The sequence below is a fragment of the Hemitrygon akajei genome, chromosome 9 (genome assembly GCF_048418815.1).
Source record: "Hemitrygon akajei chromosome 9, sHemAka1.3, whole genome shotgun sequence".
NCBI classification, from domain to species: domain Eukaryota; kingdom Metazoa; phylum Chordata; class Chondrichthyes; order Myliobatiformes; family Dasyatidae; genus Hemitrygon; species Hemitrygon akajei.
The window spans coordinates 116,419,947-116,442,989 of record NC_133132.1 but is presented as its reverse complement, the minus strand read 5'-3'; positions in this window follow the sequence as shown (position 1 = coordinate 116,442,989).

Below are 23,043 nucleotides of genomic sequence, written 5' to 3'. Positions count from 1 at the left end.
ACCATGTGAGGATGTGTGTGAAGTACACTCTCAGAAGTTTGAAAATGCTTGCAGTTTCCACTGCTGTGCCACTGATGTAAAGGACAGTGTGAGTGGTACAGGTTCTCTTGAAGTCGATAACCACCTCCTTCAACTTGTTGAGATTAAGAAAAGGCTACTTACCTGGCACTAGGCCTCGAGCTCTTCCAGCTCCTCTCTGTAGAGTGTCTCATCATTGTCGGTGATGAGCCCCATTACTGTTGTGTCATCAGCAAACTTGACGATGTTATTGCTTGGGTGTTTGGCCAGGCAGTCATGAGTGAGTAGAGTGTACAGCAATGGGCTCAGCACACAGCCCTGGGGGGTGGGGTGTGAGGGAATGGGCATCTGTGATGAGGATGATGGGGGACGGAGGAGTGGTTGTGCATCCTGACTGTCAGAGGTCTGTTGGTTAGGAAGTCCAACACCCATTTGCACAGTGGTGTATTTGCACAGTGGTGTATTTTGAAGATGTTCTTTAATCCAAAGTATGGATCTGTGATGCTAATAGATGTTTATTCTCTCTGAAGGCATACTCAAGTTTATTTTAATTCAGTCACTTTACAAGATCTGGACTTTGCTGAGAAGGCCCGCAGTAATTGCCTTTTCCTAATGCTCTTAAGAGGGCAGTGGTGAGTTAACTTCTTGAACTGCTGTAGCTTTCCTATTGAAGGTAGCCCACAACACTGTTGACAGCTCCAGAAGATGGAGCAAATGAGAATAGAAAATGATATCATAGATGGCTGTAAAATTATTAGCAATAATCTTGCTTGCATGTTTGCTAATTTTGAGACTCTGTTCCTCAATTCTCTTTAAAATGAATTGACAATTTGATATCGATACCATGACAAATACAATTTAATTGGCATTATTTTAATGGTTGTTGAAATGTTGCATTCTACAAGGATACTAAGAAGCTGTTCAATGGAAATCTTTGTAACAGCATTTTTCTAACTGACACTGACTATTCTTCATCTTCACAGCAGAATATCCAGTGAGGCTATGCTGAGAAATTTCACTCATTTCTGCCCCTACTTGGCGAACAAGAGTGCCCCAATTTTATAACTTTCTTGGTGACACCTGATTTGACACAAAGGCAAAACAAAGCACTCATTTAGTGCATCAGAAATGGTTGAATTCAAATTTCAGAGCAAAAGTGTTTTAAAATATCTCAAAAAGTGTTTTTACTGCTGCTGGAGATGAGAACTATTCTTTATGAACAATCTTATTGTGAAGCCATTGTGGAGGAGGTGTTACAAGAGATTTTCTTTGTTTCTTACATGTAATGAGTTCAGAAATCTGATCCTGGGAAATCAGGAATTTTATTCTTTCAGGAGAAACAGTGCAAAACTTGTACAGAATGAATGGGAGATTATGCAGAATGAGTCAAAGATATCCCAACATGCAAATTTGCTGAGAAATTCACATCGTCAGAAGTGAACTGTCCTTAATGTAGATGAAAAGCAACTTCCAATTATGGTCAGCAAACTTCTCCCTTCAATACTGTGTTATATTGAGGAAGAAATCTCAAACCAAATAATGTTCATACAAGATTAAGCATATTGTTATTTACAGAGTCGTTTCCTCTGCTTAGATGTTTGTGCAGATTCAACATGACAACTAAAACTCTGACAAATTGCTATTGATGTGTCGTGGAGAGAATATTGACTGGCTGCATCACAGCCTGGTATGGAAACACCAATGTCCCTGAATGGAAAATGTTACAAAAAGTAATGGATATGGCCTAGTCCATCATGGGTAAAGCACTCCCAACCCTTAAGCATGTCACAGAGCATTGTGACAGGAAAGCAGCATTCTTTATCAGGGACCCAATGCCCGCCACCACATAAGTCATGCTCTCTTCTTCCTGCTGCCATCTGTAAGAAGAAACAGGAGACTCAAGACTCACCAGGTTCTGGAACTGTTAATACCCCTCAGCCATCAGGCTCTTGAACCAGTGGAGATAACTTCACTTCACTTGCCCCATCACTGAACAGTTCCCACAACCTATGGACTCACTTTCAAGGACTCTTTATCTCATGTTCTCAATATTTATTGATTATTTATTTAATATTATCTTATTATTATTATCTATTTTATTTTTCTTCCTTTTGCATTTGCTCAGTATGTTGTCTTTTGCACACTGGTTGTCCGCCCTGTTGTTGCAGTCCTTCATTGATTCTATTAGTGAGTATGTTAGTAAGGAAATTAATCTCAGGGTTATACATGGTTACGTATATTCATTTTAATAATAAATTTACTTAGAACTTTGAACTTTATTGCTTTTAACTCATGAGTCATGTCTAGATCAAAATTATGGGAAACGGTGAATAATGTTCAATATAGAAGGAGCAAGTTCTCATCTGACAGTTCAGTTCTCCCAAGGCACGCTGCTTTACTCTTCATTAATTATAGAAGAAATTAGTCATTTGATTTCTTCTCTCCAGTAGAGACGACAGCTCATGTCAGGGGCCCCTCGGGTGCTCTTACACCATCAACCTTCATGGAAAGGTGGCCATCTGTGGGCTCACTCAGCCTGCAGAGAGAATAAATGCAATTTTTGTCTGTTTCGTTGTTAATGATAATAACCATTTAAAGAGAACGTTGATAATGGTAATGTAATTAGGAAGGTAAGCAAAAAGGCTGAAGCAAGAAGAGATTTGTCTAGAGCAGGGTTTCCCTTACAGTGGTCCACGGATCTCTCGGCTGAAGAACAGTTGAGAAGTGAATGATTGTCAGAATTAGTGAAAACAGACATAGTAGTGTAGTGGTTAACACAGAGTTTTACATTACCAGCGACCAGGGTTGAGTTCTTGCAGCTGCCTGTAAGGAGTTTGTACATTCTCCCACGTGGATTTCCGCTGGGCAGTCTGGTTTCCTTCCACAGTCCAAAGATGTACCAGTTGGCAGGTTAATTTGGCACTGTAAATGGTGACATGATTAGGTTAGGATTAAAATCAGGAGCTTACTTTACGGCGCGGTTCAAAGGGCTGGAAGGGCCAATTCTGCGCTGTATCTCAATTAATAAATTACCAATCAAAAAGACAATGCTGGAAACACTTAATAGGTCAAGCAGCATTTATAGAAAGGGAAATAGAGTTAACACTTCAGGATGAAGGCCATTAGAGTCTATAACACATCGATGTTTCATGAGATGCCGTGGTCCATATTTTATTCCATAGTTGCCATGTTAACTGCAGACTTTTATTTTTGAAACAATGAAGTAATGGAGCTCACACAACAAACGGGATATATTTTTTCCTCAGGCAGGACAGTTAACTCGGGTTTCTGAAAAGAAAGAAAGCATGCTACTAGTAAAGTTGCTGAGCATGCTGGAGCAGCTGAAATAGCACTTTTATTTCTAGTGAAGTTACCAGATCACATAAGTGTTTATAAATTGCATTTTTAAAAGTTTGCCTGCATCCAGTGACAGCATCAAATATTTCTTGGCTGAATTTAGCATTGGTCAGGCTCCAGAGTGATACACTGACCTCATCGCCTTGTGGGCTCAGGTCTCTAGCTGTTGTGTCACCTCCCAATGATATAAATTGCTTTCTCCCACTGACCCGTTTTTCCTACTTGATTGACAGTCTGCCATTCATGATCCTAAAGTGAACCTGTTTGGTAAAGAAAAGAGGATAAAAATTAGTAATTTTCATGGGCTTCGAATTAAATTTATGAAGTCAATTAAAATTTTCAGGTAGCGGGGAAGGCATACGGAGGGGAAGAAGGGGTTTATACAGAAATAGACGTAGCATAGCAGTCAGTGTGACACTATCATGGCTCAGAACGCCAGAGTCGGAGTTCAATCCCAGTGTCCTCTGTAAGGAGACTTTACTTTCTCCCCAGGGAATGTGTGGGTTTTTGCTGGGTGCTCCAGAATCTCCACAGTCCAAAGACATACCCTTAGTAGGTTAATTGGTCATTGTAAGTTTCCTGGGATTAGACTAGGGTTAAATCAGAGGTTGTTGGGAATTGCTGAGTGATGTTTCTCAAAGGGCATATTCATACTGTACCTCTAAATAAATAAAACACTGTCAGAGTAAGGGAGTTATTCTATTTAATGATGGCATGAACACAAATAAGCATGCACTCATCAACTCCAAGTATAATTTATTTCTGTTTTTAAAGTTTCTAATATTTTTAATTTTGGTGCTTCCTTCAACATTCTCCATGTGAATCCACTCTTCTTTCCCTCCACAGACTTCCCCACTGGAAGCAATGTACCACATTGCTGACTCGGGAACTCCAGCAGCTTTGCTAATGCTGGTTTCACATTTCTGAAATGGTTTAACAGCTACTTAAGCAGCGTTCTAAAACCTGACGATTTCGTCAGGAGTAAGAAGCTTTGTTACATATCCTGTCTGCTACTAGCCTAGCCAAGAAGAGCCAATTCAGCACACGCTGAGTTTGAGCCTCTCTCTGCTTCATCTGAACAACTGAATTATTCATTGCAGAGTTGTTTAATGATTCTAAAAGCAATTGATGTCATTTGGGAGGATGAGACAAGAAGAGGGAGTGTTTTCAATAAATGTTAAACCTCATTGAACAAAAAACTATTTATTTTTTGTGCCATGCAGTTTACTAGAGACCGACTTAGCTTTTCAGCAATTCAGCCATTAATTTTTGCACCTTTAACGTTCAAGGTATAAAATGTACAGTTATAAACTAAAAAGAAATTCTTGCAATTATGACCTTTACCAATAAATGTATATAAAAGGGTGGAATAGAAGCACCCAAAAGGAATTAACTGTATTGATCTTCATACCACCATGCCTTCAAAAAATGCAACAAGATTAAAATTGGATTGCTTTCCTCATTTAGTGCAGGGACATAAAGGGATTAAATAGATTCCATTAGACTGCCATTGAGATGTTAACCACTGTGACAACCATTAGTAATTTTGTATTTATTGTGAATAAGTTAGAAAAATGTATTTGAGATCAGGACCAACTTCTGACCAATTCCAAGCTAATGTCTGTAGTGATCATAAATAAAATGAGGTTGATTACTCTCTCACAATTCCAGCTTTCATGAGTCTGCAGTTCAAAAAGCACTTGTGTAAGCAATAACCGGCAGTGGAATGATGCTTGCTTAATCCTCTTTGTAACCTGTATGCATCATCCCTGTGTTTAGGATATTATTCTTCTGAAGGCAAAGGGGCAGGAAGCCTTGTCACAGGATGCAAAAGAAATGGTCAAAATACACATCATTGTCATCAATCCACATGCTTCCCATCAACCATTAGCTTTTTTTGTTAACACCTGAAAAAAGAAGGGCTTCAAGTAATTCTAGCAAGGGAAAGAGAAACATTGTACATGTGCTGTAAAAGGCACTGTTTTCAATTATACTGTTGCATTTCAAAGGAAATATTTAATCATTGACTTCATGCATAATCATTAAATACTGGCGCTGTCAAAATATAAATAAAACTACTGCATTAACAAGAGCTGACAGCTTTCATTACGATGGAATCCAATAAATATAACATCAGTTTACACAATTTCCCTCAGAAAATAAATTCCAGCATTTGCAAATGAAAGAGCTATGTATTCAAAGCTTACTGGATCCAGCCTGGCATTCCCTCTTCTCATTTCTTCCACTGGGCAGAAATTACCTTGATGCCTCCCTGTGCAACTCAATACTCGATTTCTTCAATTGCAGACCCTAGTCAGTTCAGATTGGTAATAACATCTCCTCCACAATCACCATCAGCACAGGTGCACCATAAGGCTGTGTGCGTAGCCCCCTGTTCTATGTTTAGCTCACTTTATGCTAATAACTGTGACGCTAAGTACAGCTCCAATGCCATTGTCAACGATGCCACTGTTGTTGGCTGAATCACACATGGTGGCGATATAGGAGATTGTAAATCTGGTTGAATGGTGCCACAAACACAACCTCTCACTCAATGTCAGCAAAACCAAAGAGCTGATTATTGACTACAGGTGGAAGAAACCGGGGGTCCGTGAAACAATCTTTATTGGAGGATTGGAGGTGAAGTTGGTCAGTAAGTATATTTACTCGGGAGACAAAGCCATAGTGAGATCACGGACCCTATACAGATTACAGAGGAGGGGGTGATTTGCTATCTTGAGGCAAATTGGGGTGGATAAATCTTCAGGACCAACCAAGGTGTTCCCCTGGACCCTGCGGGAGGATAGTGCAGAAATTGCAGGGGCCCTAACAGAGATATTTGAAACATCCATAGCCATGGGTGAGGTGCCACAGGATTAGAGGACAGCTAAGGTCATTCTGTTGTTTAAGAAAGGATCTAAGAAAAACCCAGCAAATTATAGGCAGATGAGCCTGACATCAATAGTGGGACAGTTTTTGGAAGGTTCCAAGGGACTGGTTATATAAGTATTTGGATAGAGAGGGACTGATTAAGTATAGTCAACACAGCTTTCTGCATGGTAAACCATTCTTATAGAGTTTCTAAAGGAAGTTACCAGGATGGTTGATGAAGGCAAGGCAGTGGATGTTGTCTGCATGAACTTCATCAAGGCCTTTGTCAAGGTTTCACACGGGAGATTGGTCAAAGGGGGAGAAGCCAGTGTGTGGTCATAGAAGGTTGCCTCTCTGACTGGAGGCTTGTGACTAGTGGTGTGCCGTAGGGATTGGTGATGTGTCCATTGTTATTTATCATCCATAACAACGATCTGGATGATAATGTAGTAAACTGGATCAGCAAATTTGTGGACAACACCAAGATTAGGGGTGTTGTGGGCAACAAGGAAGACTATCAAAGCTTGCAGCAAGATGAGAAGCAGCTGGTGAAATATGTTGAAAAATGGCAGATGGAATTGATTGCAGACAAGTGTGAGGTGTTGCACTTTATGAAGACCAACCAATGTAAGTCTTATACGGTGACTGTTAGGACACTGAGGAGTGCAAAAGAACAGAAGGATCTGGGAATACAGGTCCATGATTCCTTGAAAGTGATGTCACATGTAGATGGGATCATAAAGAAAGCTTTTGACATAATGGCCTTCATAAATCTATGTACTGAGTCCAGGAGTTGGGATGTTAAGTTGAAATTGTATATGATGTTGGAGAGAATTAACTTGAAGTATTGTGTCCAGTTTTGGTCACCTTCCTACAGGAAAGATGTAAGCAAGTTTAAAGAACGCAAAGAAGATTTACAACAGTGTATCCAGGACTTCAGGGACTGAGTTATAAGGAAAGGTTAGACTTTATTTCCGAGAACGTAGAAGATTGAGGAGAGTAAGGGGTATAAATGAGGTAAATCTAAGCAGGCCTTTTCCACTGAGGTTGGCTGAGACTTCAACTAGACATCATGGGTAAAGGGTGAAAGGTGAAATGTTTAAAGGGACCATGAGAGGAACTTCTTTGCTCATAGGGTAGTGAGAGTATGGAATGAGCTGCCACCTGGTAGCTGTGGGGTCGATTTCAACATTTAAGAAAAATTTGGATAGTACATGGATAGAAAGGGTATGGAAGGCGGTGTTCTGGCTGAAGGAAAATGGGAGTTGGCAGATTAATGGTTCAACATGCACTAGATGGGCCAAAGAGCCTGTTTTTGTGCTGTAGCGTTCTATGACTCTATGATTCTATAGTAACATACATGAACATAGATAATGCGTATTACTTTGACTTTGACTTCTATCCCCGCTACAAAAAAAATTAAATGGTTCCTTAGTATGGTAAACCAATTCTTGATTTCACAGTCTACCTTGTTCACGTGCACTGCACTTTCCCTGTAGTTGTCATATTTTATGTTGCATTGTGATTGTTTCACATTGTTCTACCTGAATTCAATCTGTAATGATCTGATCTGTATGAACAATATGTCAGACATGCATCACTGTGTCCTGGTGCAATACTGAAATAATCCCAATTCCAAATTAGTGTGCATGAGGCCACCATTCTATACATCCACATGGAGAGCTGACACAAGAAAGCAGCATCTATCATCCGGGATCCCTACCACACAGGACATGCTCTCTTCTCGCTGTTGCCATCAGAAAGATGGGATAGGAGTCTCAGAACTCACACCACCATGTTCAGGAAAAGTTATTACACCTCAACCATCAGGCTCTTGAACCAGAGGGGATAACTTCACTCAACTTCACTTGCCCTATCATTGGACTGTTCCCACAACCCCTGGACTCACTCTTCAGCTCATGTTCTCTGTATTTGTATTCTCATGTACTTGCAGTTCATTGCTTTTTGCACATTGGTTGTTTGTCCGTACTGTTGGGTGCAGTCTTTCATTTATACTATTATGTTTCTTGGGTTTACTAAGCAAGCTTGCAAGACAACGAACATCAAGGTTGTATGTTGTGGCATGCACGCACTTTGATAATAAATTTACTTTGGACTTTACTTTGATTCTATCGTTGTTACTTGACTCTAATTAAAAATCCACCTTTGAGGAAGATACATGTTAATAACACTTTGGGGTGGGATCAGGAGAACATTGGAGGCAGGTATCGTTGGGGGCTGTGGGTGTGGTGTGAGGTTGATTATTTAACACTGAGAACCATTTGTGGATTCAACCTGTCATGTCTGATACTCTTGATGAAATAGAACGTTGCCGAGGAGGTGCTGGAGATGGACGCAGTAGACCAGGATATCAATAGGTTTCAATAGGTACATTTAATGTCAGAGAAATGTATACAATATACATCCTGAAATTCTCTTTCTTCACAGACATCCACAAAAATAGAGGAGTTCCCCAAAGAGTGAATGACAGTTAAAACTTTAGAACCCCAAAGACCCTCCAACTCCCCCTCAAACCACAAGCAGCAGCAAGGCAAAGACTTCCCCCACCCCCACCAGCAAAAAAACATCAGCGCCCTCCACCGAGCACGCAAGCGTGCAGCAGAGCATCAATAATGACAGAGACTTGCTGTACCCCAAAAACTACTTGTTCATCCAGTAATTAGACATACCACAGGCTCTCTCTCTCTCCCTGATAAGGGAAAAAGAGTTTCCCTGTTTCCCAGTGAGAGGGGAGACATAACAAACAACTCGCTGACTTATGATGTTAAAAGTCACTTTTCTCGATCTCTGCGCCCAGAGAGTCAGCACCAAATAGGCACAGCTGTCCGGGCACTCAACCCCCGGCAGCTAACCCGCTGCTTCCAATGTTCCACGACCTCCCGTGATGCTTCAGTCAGGGACACTGGCACGTCCCCAGAGCCTCAAAATCCCGGAACCTTGAAGGTGCGCTTGTCCTCCAAGCCTCGTCAAACAGCGGCCAGTCGTCAGGCCCTGAGAGTGGGTCCCATTCTCACAAAGAACTGAAGTCAGAGCGTAACTCTAGGTCAGGGTCTTCAAAATAACTCTCCACATCCTGAAAAAAGGGGAAAAAAAGAAAGAGACATCTAAGATAGCTGTCTCTAAAGATGCAAGCAAAGGAGTCACTGTTTAGCGCCATCTTGACTTCACGCTGGATATGTAGCATTTCAAAAAGAAGAAAATCATAACATTAATACAAGAGATTCTGCTGATGCTGGCAATCTTGAGCAATACACACAAAGTACTGGAGGAACTCAACAAGTCAGGTAGCATCTATGCAGTCAAATAAATAGTCAATAATTTGGACAAGACCTTCCATCAGGACTATCAAAGCAGGGGGCACAAGTCAGAATAAGAGGGTGGGGGGAGGTGAAGGAGAACAAGTTGGGAGATGACAGGTGAGTACAGGTGAGAGAGAAGGAGTACTGGTGGGTAAGGAATGGAGAATGATTTAAGAAGCTGGGAGGTGATAGGTGGAAGAAGTAAAAGACTAAAGAATAAAGAATATAATAGGAGAGCACAGTGGACCATGGAAGTCAGCGATGGACGAGGGAAACCAGAGGGAGGTGGTAGATAGATGAGCAGAGAAGTGGTGAGAGTGCAGCCAGAATGAGGAATAGAGAAAGAGAGCAGGAGGAAGAGTGAGTAATCACTGGAAGCTGGAGAAATTGATAATCATTCCATCAGGCTGGAGTACACCCAGGCAGAACATAAGGTGTTCCACCACCAACCTATGTTTGACTTCTTTGTGCCAGTAATGGAGACATCTCAGAAGTGGAATGGGACGATAAATTAAAACGGGTAGCCACTGGGACATCCTGCCTTTTCTGGTGGATAAGGAAAAGGTACTGGATGAAGCAGTTGGCCAATCTGCAATCACTGATGTAGAAAAGCTGCAGAGGGAGCACTGGATACAACGGGTGCCCTGGACAGACTCGCCAGTGAAGGATCGCATCACCTGGAAGGACTGGTTGGGGTCTTGAATGGTGATGAGGGCGGAGGTGTAGGGAAAGGCTTAGCACTTGTCACACTAGCAGGGGTAACTACCAGGAGGTAGATCAGTAGGGAAGGGTAAGTGCACAAGGGAAATATTTACAGAGTGATCATTACAGAAAAGGGTGGAGGGCATTAGTTCTATATGTACTTAGTAGAAGGATCACATTGGGATGTCAAATGTTATTGAGAATGATGTGCTACATGCAGAGGCTCGTGGGATGGTAGGTAAGTACAAAGGGAACCCTGTCCCTGTAATGATGGTGAGTGAATAAGGTGAGAGAAGATACGATGGAATAGGTGGAGATGCGAGTGATGGCAATCGTTGGAGGTGGAAGGGGAACCCCATTCTTTGAATAAAGAGAGCCATCATAGTATCAGTTTGAAATGTTTCTGCTTCAAGCCTCTCTTACAAATGGACTCTAGAATTTGAGGTCTGTTGCATTTCCCCCTACTTTCTGTAGCTTAGCTTATTCATCTGAAGAAACTTAACTAACAACTGCTTTCCCAAAAAGTAAAAGGATTGCTGACATGGCAATTAAATCTTTCACATTCCATTGAGTATAACACAGTACTAAAATCAGGAAAGCTGGGCAGCATCTGTGGAGAGAGAAACAGAGACATTTACCAGAATTTGATTTTCTTATTTCAGGTTTAGCATCTACACTACATTGTTGTGAGTCATGTTTGGTAAATAGCAAGTATTTGCATCTTGCTGAGAATAGCTGTGATATGAAAGACCATCAACAATGACAGATTTATGTCATATTCATTTAAATATACTTAAAACAAAAACCTCTTCAAATGCAAAATGATTTTACAAAGATATCTTCTGGCAGCCTCTGTCTAATTAAACAAAATATTAATATATATTTCAATAAAATTTACCAAGCGATAAAACTGAACATTGTAAAATGGCTTTTAAATTGTAAAGTTGCTAGTATTTAATACCAAATAAAATTTTTAAAGCCTGCTATGAATTAAGATCCAGAGCATTTGTCATATTATCCTTATTTTTTATCTGCCTGTCTAATATAGTTATTGATCAATAAAGATCTTGTATTAAATAATGAATGGATGAATGGTTTACTTTATTGTCAAACTCAAGCATTAGTAAGTTGGATTAGGTGAAAGTTACCTGGCCTCTGTTCCATTCCAGCTTTCATAACCAACAGAATGCAAATAGAATGTAGACTGATTATTATTGACAGGTTGTTAACATTTCAGAAGATGTGTCCTGAGCCCAGCATGTAAGTGCAATTATGGAGAAAGCACAGGAGTGCCTTTACTTCCTTAGGAGTTTGTGAAGATTCGGCATGACATCTAAAACTTTAATGTATGGTGGGAAGTATATTGACTGGTAGTATCATGGCCTGGTATGAAAACACCAATGCCCTTGAATGGAAAATCCTAGCAAAGGTAGTGGATATGGCTCAGTCCATTGTGGGCAAATTCCTCCGCACTATTGAGCACACATACACAGAGCACTGTCACAGGAAAACAGCATGCATCATTGAGGACACTCACAGCCGTGGCCATGCTCTTTTCTCACTGCTGCCATAATGAGGCTCAGGACCCCACCATCAGTTTCAGGAACAGTTATTAGTCCTCAATCAGGGGGCTCTTGAACCAAAGGGGACAACTTTTCTCAACTTCACTTGCCCCTTCACTGAACTGTTCTCACAACCTATGGACTCACTTTCAAAGACTTTTCATTTCATGTTCTTGATATTTATAGCTTATTTATTTATTATTATATATTTTTGTTTCTCTTCCATATTTGCACATTTGTTGTCCTTTTTTTGTCCATCATGTTGGGTGTTGTCCTTTATCGATTATATTGTGTTTTTTGGATTTACTGTGTATGCCCACATGAAACCAAATCTCAGGGTTGCATATGGTGACATAGACGAACTTTGAAAATAAATTTAACTTGAACTTTTCAATTTTGACTAATAGTCCATAGATGTACAATTAACCTGTGCCAAAAATTCAAAAGTACATCATCAGTAGAGTGAACACAGTAGAGTATCTCACTCTCATGTCTCTTTCACCAGTCATCAACATGGTCCAGCTGAAATGTGATCAGGTTAACACCCCATTTTTCCTTCATGACCCTTTACAACTCAAAAACACTCCCCACCCTCCATCCTCAATCTGTACGCAGTATATCTGTTTTCACCCTCTCTGGTATTTCCTCTTGTCTCATCTTTTTAAGTACCGTAGTTACATTATCTCTCTCAGTGTTGGTAGAAAGAAATATTTCTTTGGGACAAGTTAGCACACTTCCTCATCAAAATCAGTTCAAAGTAATGATGGCAGGATTGCTTCATAGATAAATCTCACCTTCATCTTTAATTATTTTCATTCTGAAATAATCTTAACAAAAGCAACAACAACAAGATGCTTTGGACTTAAAGGGCATAGCCAGAATACCAACTTTGCTTAAGGTAATTCCAACTGGAAAATGGATGAGTCAAAGATGCATGGCTCTCCTAAAGCACTCTCACCAAAGGTATGGCAAATGTTGGCTCAACTCATACAAATACATATAACCCCTTCAATAATTCCTGGTTGACAGTTTCTGTAAGTTTTTGTAGAAGATCAGATCATTATAGAATAACCAATGGTGAAGGGTGCAGTGCACCGGTGGAGATAGTCTCACTCACATCCTCACTTCCGTGGCCTGATGGCTGGTATGTTTTGAGGAAACAGGCAAAGTTAGAAGTTTGAGTACATTTGGTATGTCACCAGACACACTTGTAAATTTTTGCAGATGTACGGTAGAGAGAATTCCAACTGCTCTATTCACAGCTTGGTATGGAAGCCCCAATGCCACAGGATTACAAGAGGCTGCAATGGGTTGCAGATATGGCCAGCTCCATCACAGGTGCACTCCACCCCACCATTGAGGACTGAGGACATCTTCAAGAAGCGGTTCCTCAAGAAGGTATCATCTATCATAATGGACCCTCACCATCTGGAGGTACAAAAGCCTGAAGACTCATTCTCAATGACTTAAGAACAGCTTTGTCTCCTCCGCCATTAGATTTCTGAGTGGTTCATGAACACAACCTCATTATTTCCCTGAAACAAAGATTGACCCAAGGCCAAGTACAAGTAGGAGAAGGCAATCAGAGTTCCAAACACCAATATTAAGTTGAACTGGAAAATCATTCTTTTGTAACTGACTGTTCTTCAGTCTGGAAAGGCTTTCAGTCTATTACGAATTGCATAAAAGATTCCTTGGCATCATTATTTCACAGGACCTCATGCAGGAGAATCATATTTCCTCCGTTAATGTAAAAGCTCAGCAGAGGCAGGTCATCATTGATAATGACCACAAATTAATAGATTCTGGTAAAATTCGATTTAGCTCACCAATGTTTTTTCATGGAAGGAAGTTTGCCCTCATTACTCAGCTCAATCAATATGTTTCTTAATTGGTCTTTGAAATGGCCAAGCAAGTCAGATGGCTATGTTATTGCTACTACATTGAAACAGGGATAGAATAAAACTGGTCAGATTACCTAGCATTGAGCTAAATAACATCTACAGACATGACATTTGTGAATACTTTCCACTTATCTGTATAATTGCAGTGCTAATAGCTCTCAAGAAGTTCAACATAATCCAGGAAAGAGCAGCTGCCCAACTGGTACGCCATCTACTCCCACTATTATCCATTTCCTATACTTATGCTGCACAATGGCTGTAGTGTGTGCTGACTGCACAACACAGTGCAATTGCTCAACCAGGCTACACCAACAACAATTCCCAAACCTATGACGTATACAACCAAAACGTACCAGGCACACTGAATAGCATCATGATTATGTTCCCTCCCAAGCCCCGATCTTGGAGTGTCCTTTAGCCAATCTGCAGCAGTTCAAGAAGCTTGGCTGAGCACTAGCTTCCCAAGGTCAATTAGGTTGCCTTGTCAGTAATACACAGATACGAAAAAGTGAATGAATAAATAAACAATATCTGATATTCAGAAATCAAATACTTGCTGGAAATGCAACCTTCTACAGTAAGGAGATGACTCACTGACTCTACAATTTCCAATTATCTCAACAACAGCATGCATTGATTGGCACAGTGAAAGAGAGTAAGTGCCCAATTTTCAAAGGCTCTGCACTGGATTCAAACTAATGTGGGTGCTAAGGGAAAAGAACAATGGATTAAAATGCATTAATATGGATTGCAATGAACATACATGAATACAGATAATGCAGAACCAAATGAAACACATGTAAATTGATATCCACATACAAAGATTGTTGATTGCTTTTTCATACAGACTTAATATTACAATCAGCTTTCTCATCGTACTTCCGAAATTAATAACAATTCTAGAATCAGGCTTTTATGCATTCACTGGGGATTTTTAGAATGATTATTTTGAAAGCCTTTCCTTCCTAATCAAATTTACCCTACATTGCCTGAAATACTTTAAAGCGATAAGGTGATCCTACAATAATGCACTCAAGGAACACACAATAAATGTACAGCCACACACTTGCTATGTATGTCCTTAGTTTCCACCATTGTATTACCTGTAAGCAGCATCTATCATTGGATGAACTGGCAACAAAGAATAGTTTTAGTCTAATAATATTTTAGTCTATAAACTTGTAGTCATATTCCAACCAGTGGCACTATAATAACAAACAATATATGCAATTTCAACATATAACATTTGAAAGTAAACTTTAGTGTATATAATCTCTGATGTTTTTAAGGTGCATGTCAGCAGTGAAGAAGTTTTTCACCTCATCAATGTGTTTTCAGAAATTCTAATTACTTTTAATTAAATCAAGCATCCATGCTCTCTGTTAATACATTAAATTCTTCAACACACCTGGAGTACGCCGGCTTCATTGCTACCAGAGTTTACTGTCCAAGTAACGTTGTTAATATTTTCCCTTATAAGTGTAATTGTTTGTGATGTTGGATATGATTACATTTTGAATGGCAGATTTATGCCACTAGGAATTGATAACCCAAAAGTAACACATTGTACTATCTGTAATTATCATTAAAAATAAGACTTCAATATGTCGCAGAACATAAAGCTTTCTACTGCTCTTTAATTTGTTGAATTGTTGTTTTTCAAGGTAAATTGATCTTGAAAATGTCTGATTAGCTAGGTAAGAACCATTCTTTGGAGGTATAACATTTGCTGCTGTTATCAAAAGGCAAAGAGCAACATTACAGATATTGGAAATGTATAACTTTAAAAACGATTCATAGTAATACTCAGCAAGTCAGGCAGCATCAGTAAAAAGAGAAAAGAAGTCAACATTTTAGGATGATGACCTTTCTTTGGAAATGGGGAAAGTGAGAAAATAAACATATTTTCTCACATTCATTTCAAGAGGTCTGGAATAGAAGAGCAGGGATATGATGTGGTACACGTCATATACCGTCTAGGTTGTCTCCAGTCCCTTGCAATGAACATTGAATTCTCCAACTTCTGGTAATTCCCTCCCTCTCTCTTCCCCATCCCAGTTTCACTCTGCCTCCTCCTCCAGCTGCCTATCACCTCTCTCATGATTCTGCCTTCTTCTGCTACACAGTGCTTTCCCCTTACATTCCTTCTTCACCTCCCCCACCCCTTGATCTTTCCTCTTATTGGTTTTTCACCTGGCACCTACCAGCCTTCTCTTCCCACCCTCCCCCACCTTCTTGATAGGGCCCCTGCCCTCTCCTTCTTCAGTCCTGATGAAGGGTCTCGACCTGAAACGTTGACTGCTTGTTTCCGCGGATGCTGCCCAACCTGCTGAGTTCCTCCAGCATGTTGTACGTGTTGCTTTGACCGCAGCATCTGCAGTGTACTTTGTGGATATGATGCGGTTGTTTTACAAGGCACTGGTGAGACCTCACGTTGAGTATTGACAACAGTTTTGGGCCTCTTTATCTAAGAAAAGATGTGCTGGCATTGGAGAAGGTCCAGAAGCAATTCACAAGGCTAATTCTGAGAATGACAGGATTATCATACAAGGAAAGTTTGGAATTTAGAAGGATGGGGGGGGGGGGGGATCTCAACTTTTCGAATGTTGAAAGGCCTAGACAGAGTAAGGATGCTTCCTGTGGTGGGGAATCTAGGACAAGAAGGCACAGCCTCAGGATAGAGACATGTGAGAAATTTCTTTAGCCAGAGGGTGGAGAACTTCTGGAATTTGTTACCACAGGCAGTTGTGGAGGCCAGGTCGTTGGGTGTATTTAAGGGAGAGATTGTTAGGTTCTTGATTGGACACGGCATCAAAGGTTATAGGGAGAAGGCCGAGGAAAGGGGTTGAGGAGGGGGAAAAGGATCAGCCATGATTGAATGGCAGAGCGGACTCAATGGGCCAAATGGCCTATTTCTGCTCCTATGTCTTATGGTCTTACGGTCTTATACTTTAAGTTGCGGAGTTGGGCAAAAAGAACAATGTATGAACACCAGGAGAGATTGAATGATGCCAATGGTAATGGTGCTGGCTGAGAGAAGGCTAGACAATCTGTCTCAAAGAAGTGTAACCAGGAGATGAATGAGTGATGAAAAACTTGATGTCACAACTGTAAGATGCAAACATTGCTGTTGCTGGAAACTTGAAACAGAAGACCTTATTTGTTTCCTCTCCCACCAGGTTTTCAAAATCATTTTGATGTTCTTTCTGTAATCCTGAGCAAGCTATACCTAGTAGTGGCCTTGGACAATAAAGTCTATAACCAAATAGAACAAAACCTGGATGATATCCAGACCTGGGTTGATAGATGACAAGTAAAATTCATGCCACACAAGTGTCAACCAATGGCAAAATCCAACGACAGAAAATTTGTAAATGCTATTACAGCACCAGCAGTGGGTTCAATTTCTGCGCAGTCTGTAAGGAGTTTGTATGTTATCCCATGATTGCATAGGTTTCCTCCAGATGTTCCAGTTTCATCCCATATTCCAAAGACATAGGGATTAGTAGGTTAATGGTTTAATGGGTCTAACTGGGCACCACAGGCTTCTCGGGCCAGAAGGGACTGATACTGTGCTGTATCTCTAAATAAAAATAAAAATTCAAATGTAAACCTCTGATATTGAAAAGCAATACTGCCACTGAGCCCCCACTATCAATATGCTGGGGGTTATCATTGACAGAAACTCATCTGAAGATTATGTGGGTAAAAGTGCAATTCAGAGGCCCGGAATCCTGTGTTGAAAAGTTCATCTCTTAGCTTCCTAAAGCCCATGTACAAGATTAGGTCAAGAGTGTAGTGGAATACTCTACACTTTCATGGATGAGTTCAGCTGAGTAACACTCAAGAAGATCAACACCATACTCGACGTATTGTACTTTGTTAGGCACTGCATCCACAACCATGCACTCCATTACCACACACTGTGGCATCAGTTTGTTTCACATAAAGGTGCACTACAGCAGCTTAACAAAACTCCTCAGAGAGCATCTTCCAAACCCAAAACATCGACAAGCTAAAAAAAAAAGAGCAGCAAGAAATCGCCCTTCCAGCCACACAACATGTTGACTTGGAAATATATTGACATCCCTTTGTTGTTGCTGGGTCAAAATTCTGGAACTTTCTCCCTATATAACATACATATACTCCAGGACTGGAACACTTCAGAAGACAGTTCATAACTATCTTTTTAAGGGCAACTAAGGATGAAGAATTAGGTAAAGCTCACATTCCTTGACTGAATAGAAAATAAAAGCCCCAATCTCCCACATCCCCATCACAATGTATTTTTAGCTCAAAATTTTGAGCTCTGTTCTGCTGTCTTTGACTCCTTTGTTCAGGAGCCTTCCAATATACCCTTTCTCTTGCCTCTATGATTCCCATCTGGTTGGACCATCCAAACCTTAACTCTCTTACTTTCTCTCTAAACTAGCTGCAAGAACTACTGTATACATCCAGAAGTTTCTATTTTTAACCTTTGGCAGTTGTATGCCAGGGTTGATAGTCAGTGCTGCAAAGATGTTTATTTGATTGATTGATATCTCATTCCTTCCATTTTGCATGAAACACAAATTAGATAGAATTCTGAGTTTAACTTTGCTGTTATGCTTTGAGCTCTGTTGAGGGTAATAGCAGCTCCCCAGTTGAATTTAATTGTCTAAGTAATAATTTTGAAACTAGCATCATTTGCATTTATTTAACAGCTTAGTTTCAGGCCATACATACTCAGAGAATTAGGCTGAAGCAGATTTTAACAACCCATTTGAGAAATAATCCATTAGAGACACATAGAAGTGAAGCAGTTGCATCAAGATCCGTCAGAATTCCGAAACTACCAGCAATTCTGCACCACTGAAAGAGTTACTGACTGACAGGGCGGGACAACTGGAATGCAAATATATTTCCATGTTAGTGCAACAACAGCTTAAACAGCACTTGATCCAACAACCCCTGTGCTGTCAGTACATGTCTGGTAAACGTATACCAGCCAAACTCTGCTATTTACTGTATATTGGAAAGTGCCTACTGTATCAAAATAGATTATTCCACTATACCAACAAGATGATATCATTCAGCAAAAGACTATTTTTATTCAAGTCACATGTTAGGGATGAACAACTTATCAACTATATGACATGATCTACTCAGGAGGAGAATAAAGTTACAAGTTAACATTTCAGTGATGATTTTCCTTCCCAAACCTGCAAGACATGTTCACTTTCCCTGGAGGGTGGGTTGGTAATGACATCACACACATTTGTGAGACAGATCCCCTTCTAGTTTAGGTGCTAGCTGTCTTGTTTGTGTCCTCAACTCAGAATATTGTGGCTTCCAGTCCAGACACTGGATCTCATATCCAGTCTGATGCTGCCTGGCGTCATTTAGTATGAGTCGTACATTTGCCATGGAGATTTTAGACTAGAGTCTCACTTACTCTCTCAGATTTTAGTAACTACTTTATCAGGGCTATTTGAGGAACAGTATTTTCTCTCATGTCCTGCTCTGTTTCTCAAGAAAAAAAACAATGTCTGTCCAGCAATTATCACATTACTGGTACTGGGATGTCACTGTGAACATCAGTTGCTATGTTTCTTTCATTTCCACAGTGATTACTCTTCAAAAATACTTTACACTAAGATATATTGAGCATTGCGAAATTGTGAAATAGTCCGTATAATAGTAAATCTCTTTCTTTTTCCACAGTAAGTCCATCTATATGTAACTTTCTCCCACTTTTAGTTCCAGTTTTGTGCACCCTTCATCCATCTTTTTCCTTTCCCATAAAGGCCAATGTGGTGCATTCCCTGGTTGACAGTTATTCGCCTCCACCTTTATTATGCTTCAGCAACAGGTCTAGTCTCAGTGGTAGGGCTGAAATTTACCCTTTTCCTTGAAGATTAGTTGTTCCAACTGAACCTGCCCTTAGAAGATGACAGGCAGGGTGGAGCTAAGGGATCAACAAACAATCTACTGGAGAAACTCAGTGAATTGAGTTTCATCTGAACAGGAAAGACATTTCCAATGATTCAGTTTGAAACCCTACATCATGACTGAGAGTGGAGAGGACAGCTGGCTAGTATAAGCCACCTACTTTACTTATGATAGCTGTATGTACCAAATTTGTTGCGCTAAAACATAGCCATGTTTAGTATTAACATCTACACCACTTCCAATTTTTCTCTTGAATCCATATTAAACCCTACCCCCCACTGCCCCACCATTCACAATTTTTCTACCACCCATCACTAGGGACAATATACAATTGTGGCCATCATATCATGGCATACAGGAACAGGTCCTTCAGTTTAACTTATTTATGATAACCATCAGTCATCCATCTACACCAATCCCATTTTTCCTTTTGAATCCACATTAACAGCCAACCCCATTCCACTATTCCCTGATTCTCCTGCCACCTGTCAAACCAGGGACAATTTACACACAACATATACTGGAAAAAATCAGAGCACCCGGGGTAAACACATGCAGTCACGGGAGAATTTGCCAGGAAAGTCGAGAGCTATGAGGTGGAAGAGTTAACTGTGGTGCCAAAATGAAGGAGAGGATTTATCACATGACCAGCTCCCATAGTGTGCAGTAAATGACCAAATAGTTGGTCAAGTCTTGGATAAATATTAACCCAAATTTCCCTGATGTTATGTCAACTGTTTTGTTCAGCTAAGAGTAACATGGATTAGTGTTGCCTTTAAAACACAATGTTTCAGCCTTAAATGCTCAAGTTCCTGGAGTTATAGTTGAACCAAGGGTTCTCGGAACAGTAGATACCAAATTTGTTGTGTTAAAACACGGCGTTGTTTAACATTAATATCTAATCAGGTGATTCACAAAACTGGTGGCTAATTTCAAATTTTAAAATGTGCTAGGATTGTTTACACTCAGAAGCAAATATTAAAATTGTACTCGCACATGAACTAACTTTCCTGGTGTGCGTTTCGAGCAGAGCATTAGCCTTTAATGCAGACTCTCCCCATAACAGCCTAACTGTGCCAGCTCACATTTTGACTGTTGGAGAAGAGAGAGAGAGAGAGAAAGACAGACGGGAGAGAGAAATAAGGGATATGTGAATTAAGGGGCCTAAAGCAACAGCAAGATCACCAGAAGAGGTTTCTAGCAGGAGGTGGCTACAGTGGGCTCCTCTGGGGAGGTGAATGCTCTCACAATGGAGCAAAGCTGGAAGATATTTGATGATCTCATAACTTATTTCAGGTTGATGTGTACACAACTGTTCCCACCTCCATGTCGTGAAATGTATTGTTTATGGCAACAGTACAGTGTAAGACACAAAAATTACTGTAAGTTGCAAAAAATGAAAAAAATAGTGCCAAAGTAGAAAAGCAAAGAGACACTCATGGGATAATGGACTGTTCAGAAACCTGATAGTGGAGAGGAAGACAAAATGTGGAGTGTGAACCGTCTGACTCTTAAACCTTCTCCCTGATGGCAGTAATGAGAAGAAAGCATGTAATGGATGGTGAGGGTCCTGAACGATGGCTGACACCTTCTTGAGGCAGCGCTTTCTGAAGACGTCTCAGTGGTGGAGAGGATTGCACCTGTGATGGAGCTGGTTGAATCTACAACCCCTCTGCAAACGTTTTTGATCCTGTGCATTTGAGCATCCATATCAGCTGCTGATGTAACCAGTCAGAGTGCACTGTATAAAACGAACAAAGCAGATGAGCTTAGAGCATGGATCAGTACTTGGAACTATGATGTTGTGGCCATTACAGAAAGTTGATTGGCTCAGGGGCAGGAATAGTTACTTAGAGTGCCAGGCTTTAGATGTTTCAGAAAGGATGGGGAGGCAGGTAAAAGAGGTGGGAGCGTGGCACTGCTGATCAGAGATAGTGTCACGGCTGCAGAAAAGGAGGAAGTCATGGAGGGATTGTCTACTGAGCCCCTGTGGGTGGAAGTTAGGAACAGGAAGGGGTCAATAACACTACTGAGTGTTTTTTATAGACCACCAAATAGTAACAGGGACATCAAGGAGCAGATAGGGAGACAGGTTCTGGAAAGTTGTAATAATAACAGGTCCTGACGAAGGGTCTCGGCCGGAAACATCGACAGCGCTTCTTCCTATAGAAGCTGCCTGACCTGCTGCATTCCACCAGCATTTTGTGTGTGTTGCTTGAATTTCCAGCATCTGCAGATTTTCTCGTGTTTGCCATAATAACAGGGTTGTTGTAGTGGGAGATTTTAATTTCCCAGATATTGATTGGCATCTCCCGAGAGCAAGGGGTTTAGATGGGGTGGAGTTTGTTAGATGTGTACTGGAAGGTGACACAATATGCAGATAAGCCTACGAGAGGAGAGACTGTACTTGATCTGGTATTGGGAAATGAACCTGGTCAGGTGTCAGGTATCTCAGTGGGAGAGCATTTTGGAGATACTGATCACAATTCTATCTCCTTTACCATAGCATTGGAGAAGGATAGGAACAGACAAGCAGGGAAAACATTTAAATGGAGTAAGGGGAAATATGAAGCTATCGGGCAGGAACTTGGAAGTATAAATTGGGAGCAGATGTTCTCAGGAAAATGTACGGCAGAAATGTGGCAAATGTTCAGGGAACATTTGCGTGGCATTCTGCATAGGTACATTCCAATTACACAGGGAAAGGAAGGTAGGATAGAGGAATTGTGGTGTACAAAGGCTGTGAAAAATCAAGTCGAGGAAAAGAAAAGCTTACAAAAGGTTCAATAAAGAAGGTAATGAGAGATCTAGAAGATTATAAGCCTAGCAAGAAGGAGCTTAAGAATGAAATTAGGAGAGCCAGAAGGGGCCATGAGAAGGCCTTGGAGAGCAGGATTAAGGAAAACCCCAAGGCATTCTACAAGTATGGAAAGCATCAAGTTGGATAAGTCACTGGGACCAGACAAGATGTAACTCAGGCTACTGTGGGAGGCAAGGGAGGAGATTGCTGAGCTTCTGGCAATGATCTTTGCATCATCAATGGAGAGGTTCTGGAGGATTGGAGGGTTGCAGATGTTGTACCCTTATTCAGGAAAGGGAGTAGAGATAGCCCAGGAAATTAATGACCAGTGAGTCTTACTTCAGTGGTTGATATATTGATGGAGAAGATCCTGAAAGGCAGGATATGAACATTTGGGGAGGAATAACATGATTAGGAAGAGTCAGCATGGCTTTGTTAAAGGCAGGTTTTGCTTTACAAGCCTGATCGAATTTTCTGAGGATGTGACTAAACACATTGATAAAGGTAGAGCAGTAGATGTAGTGTATATGGATTTCAGCAAGGCATTTGATAAAGTACACCATGCATGACTTATTGAG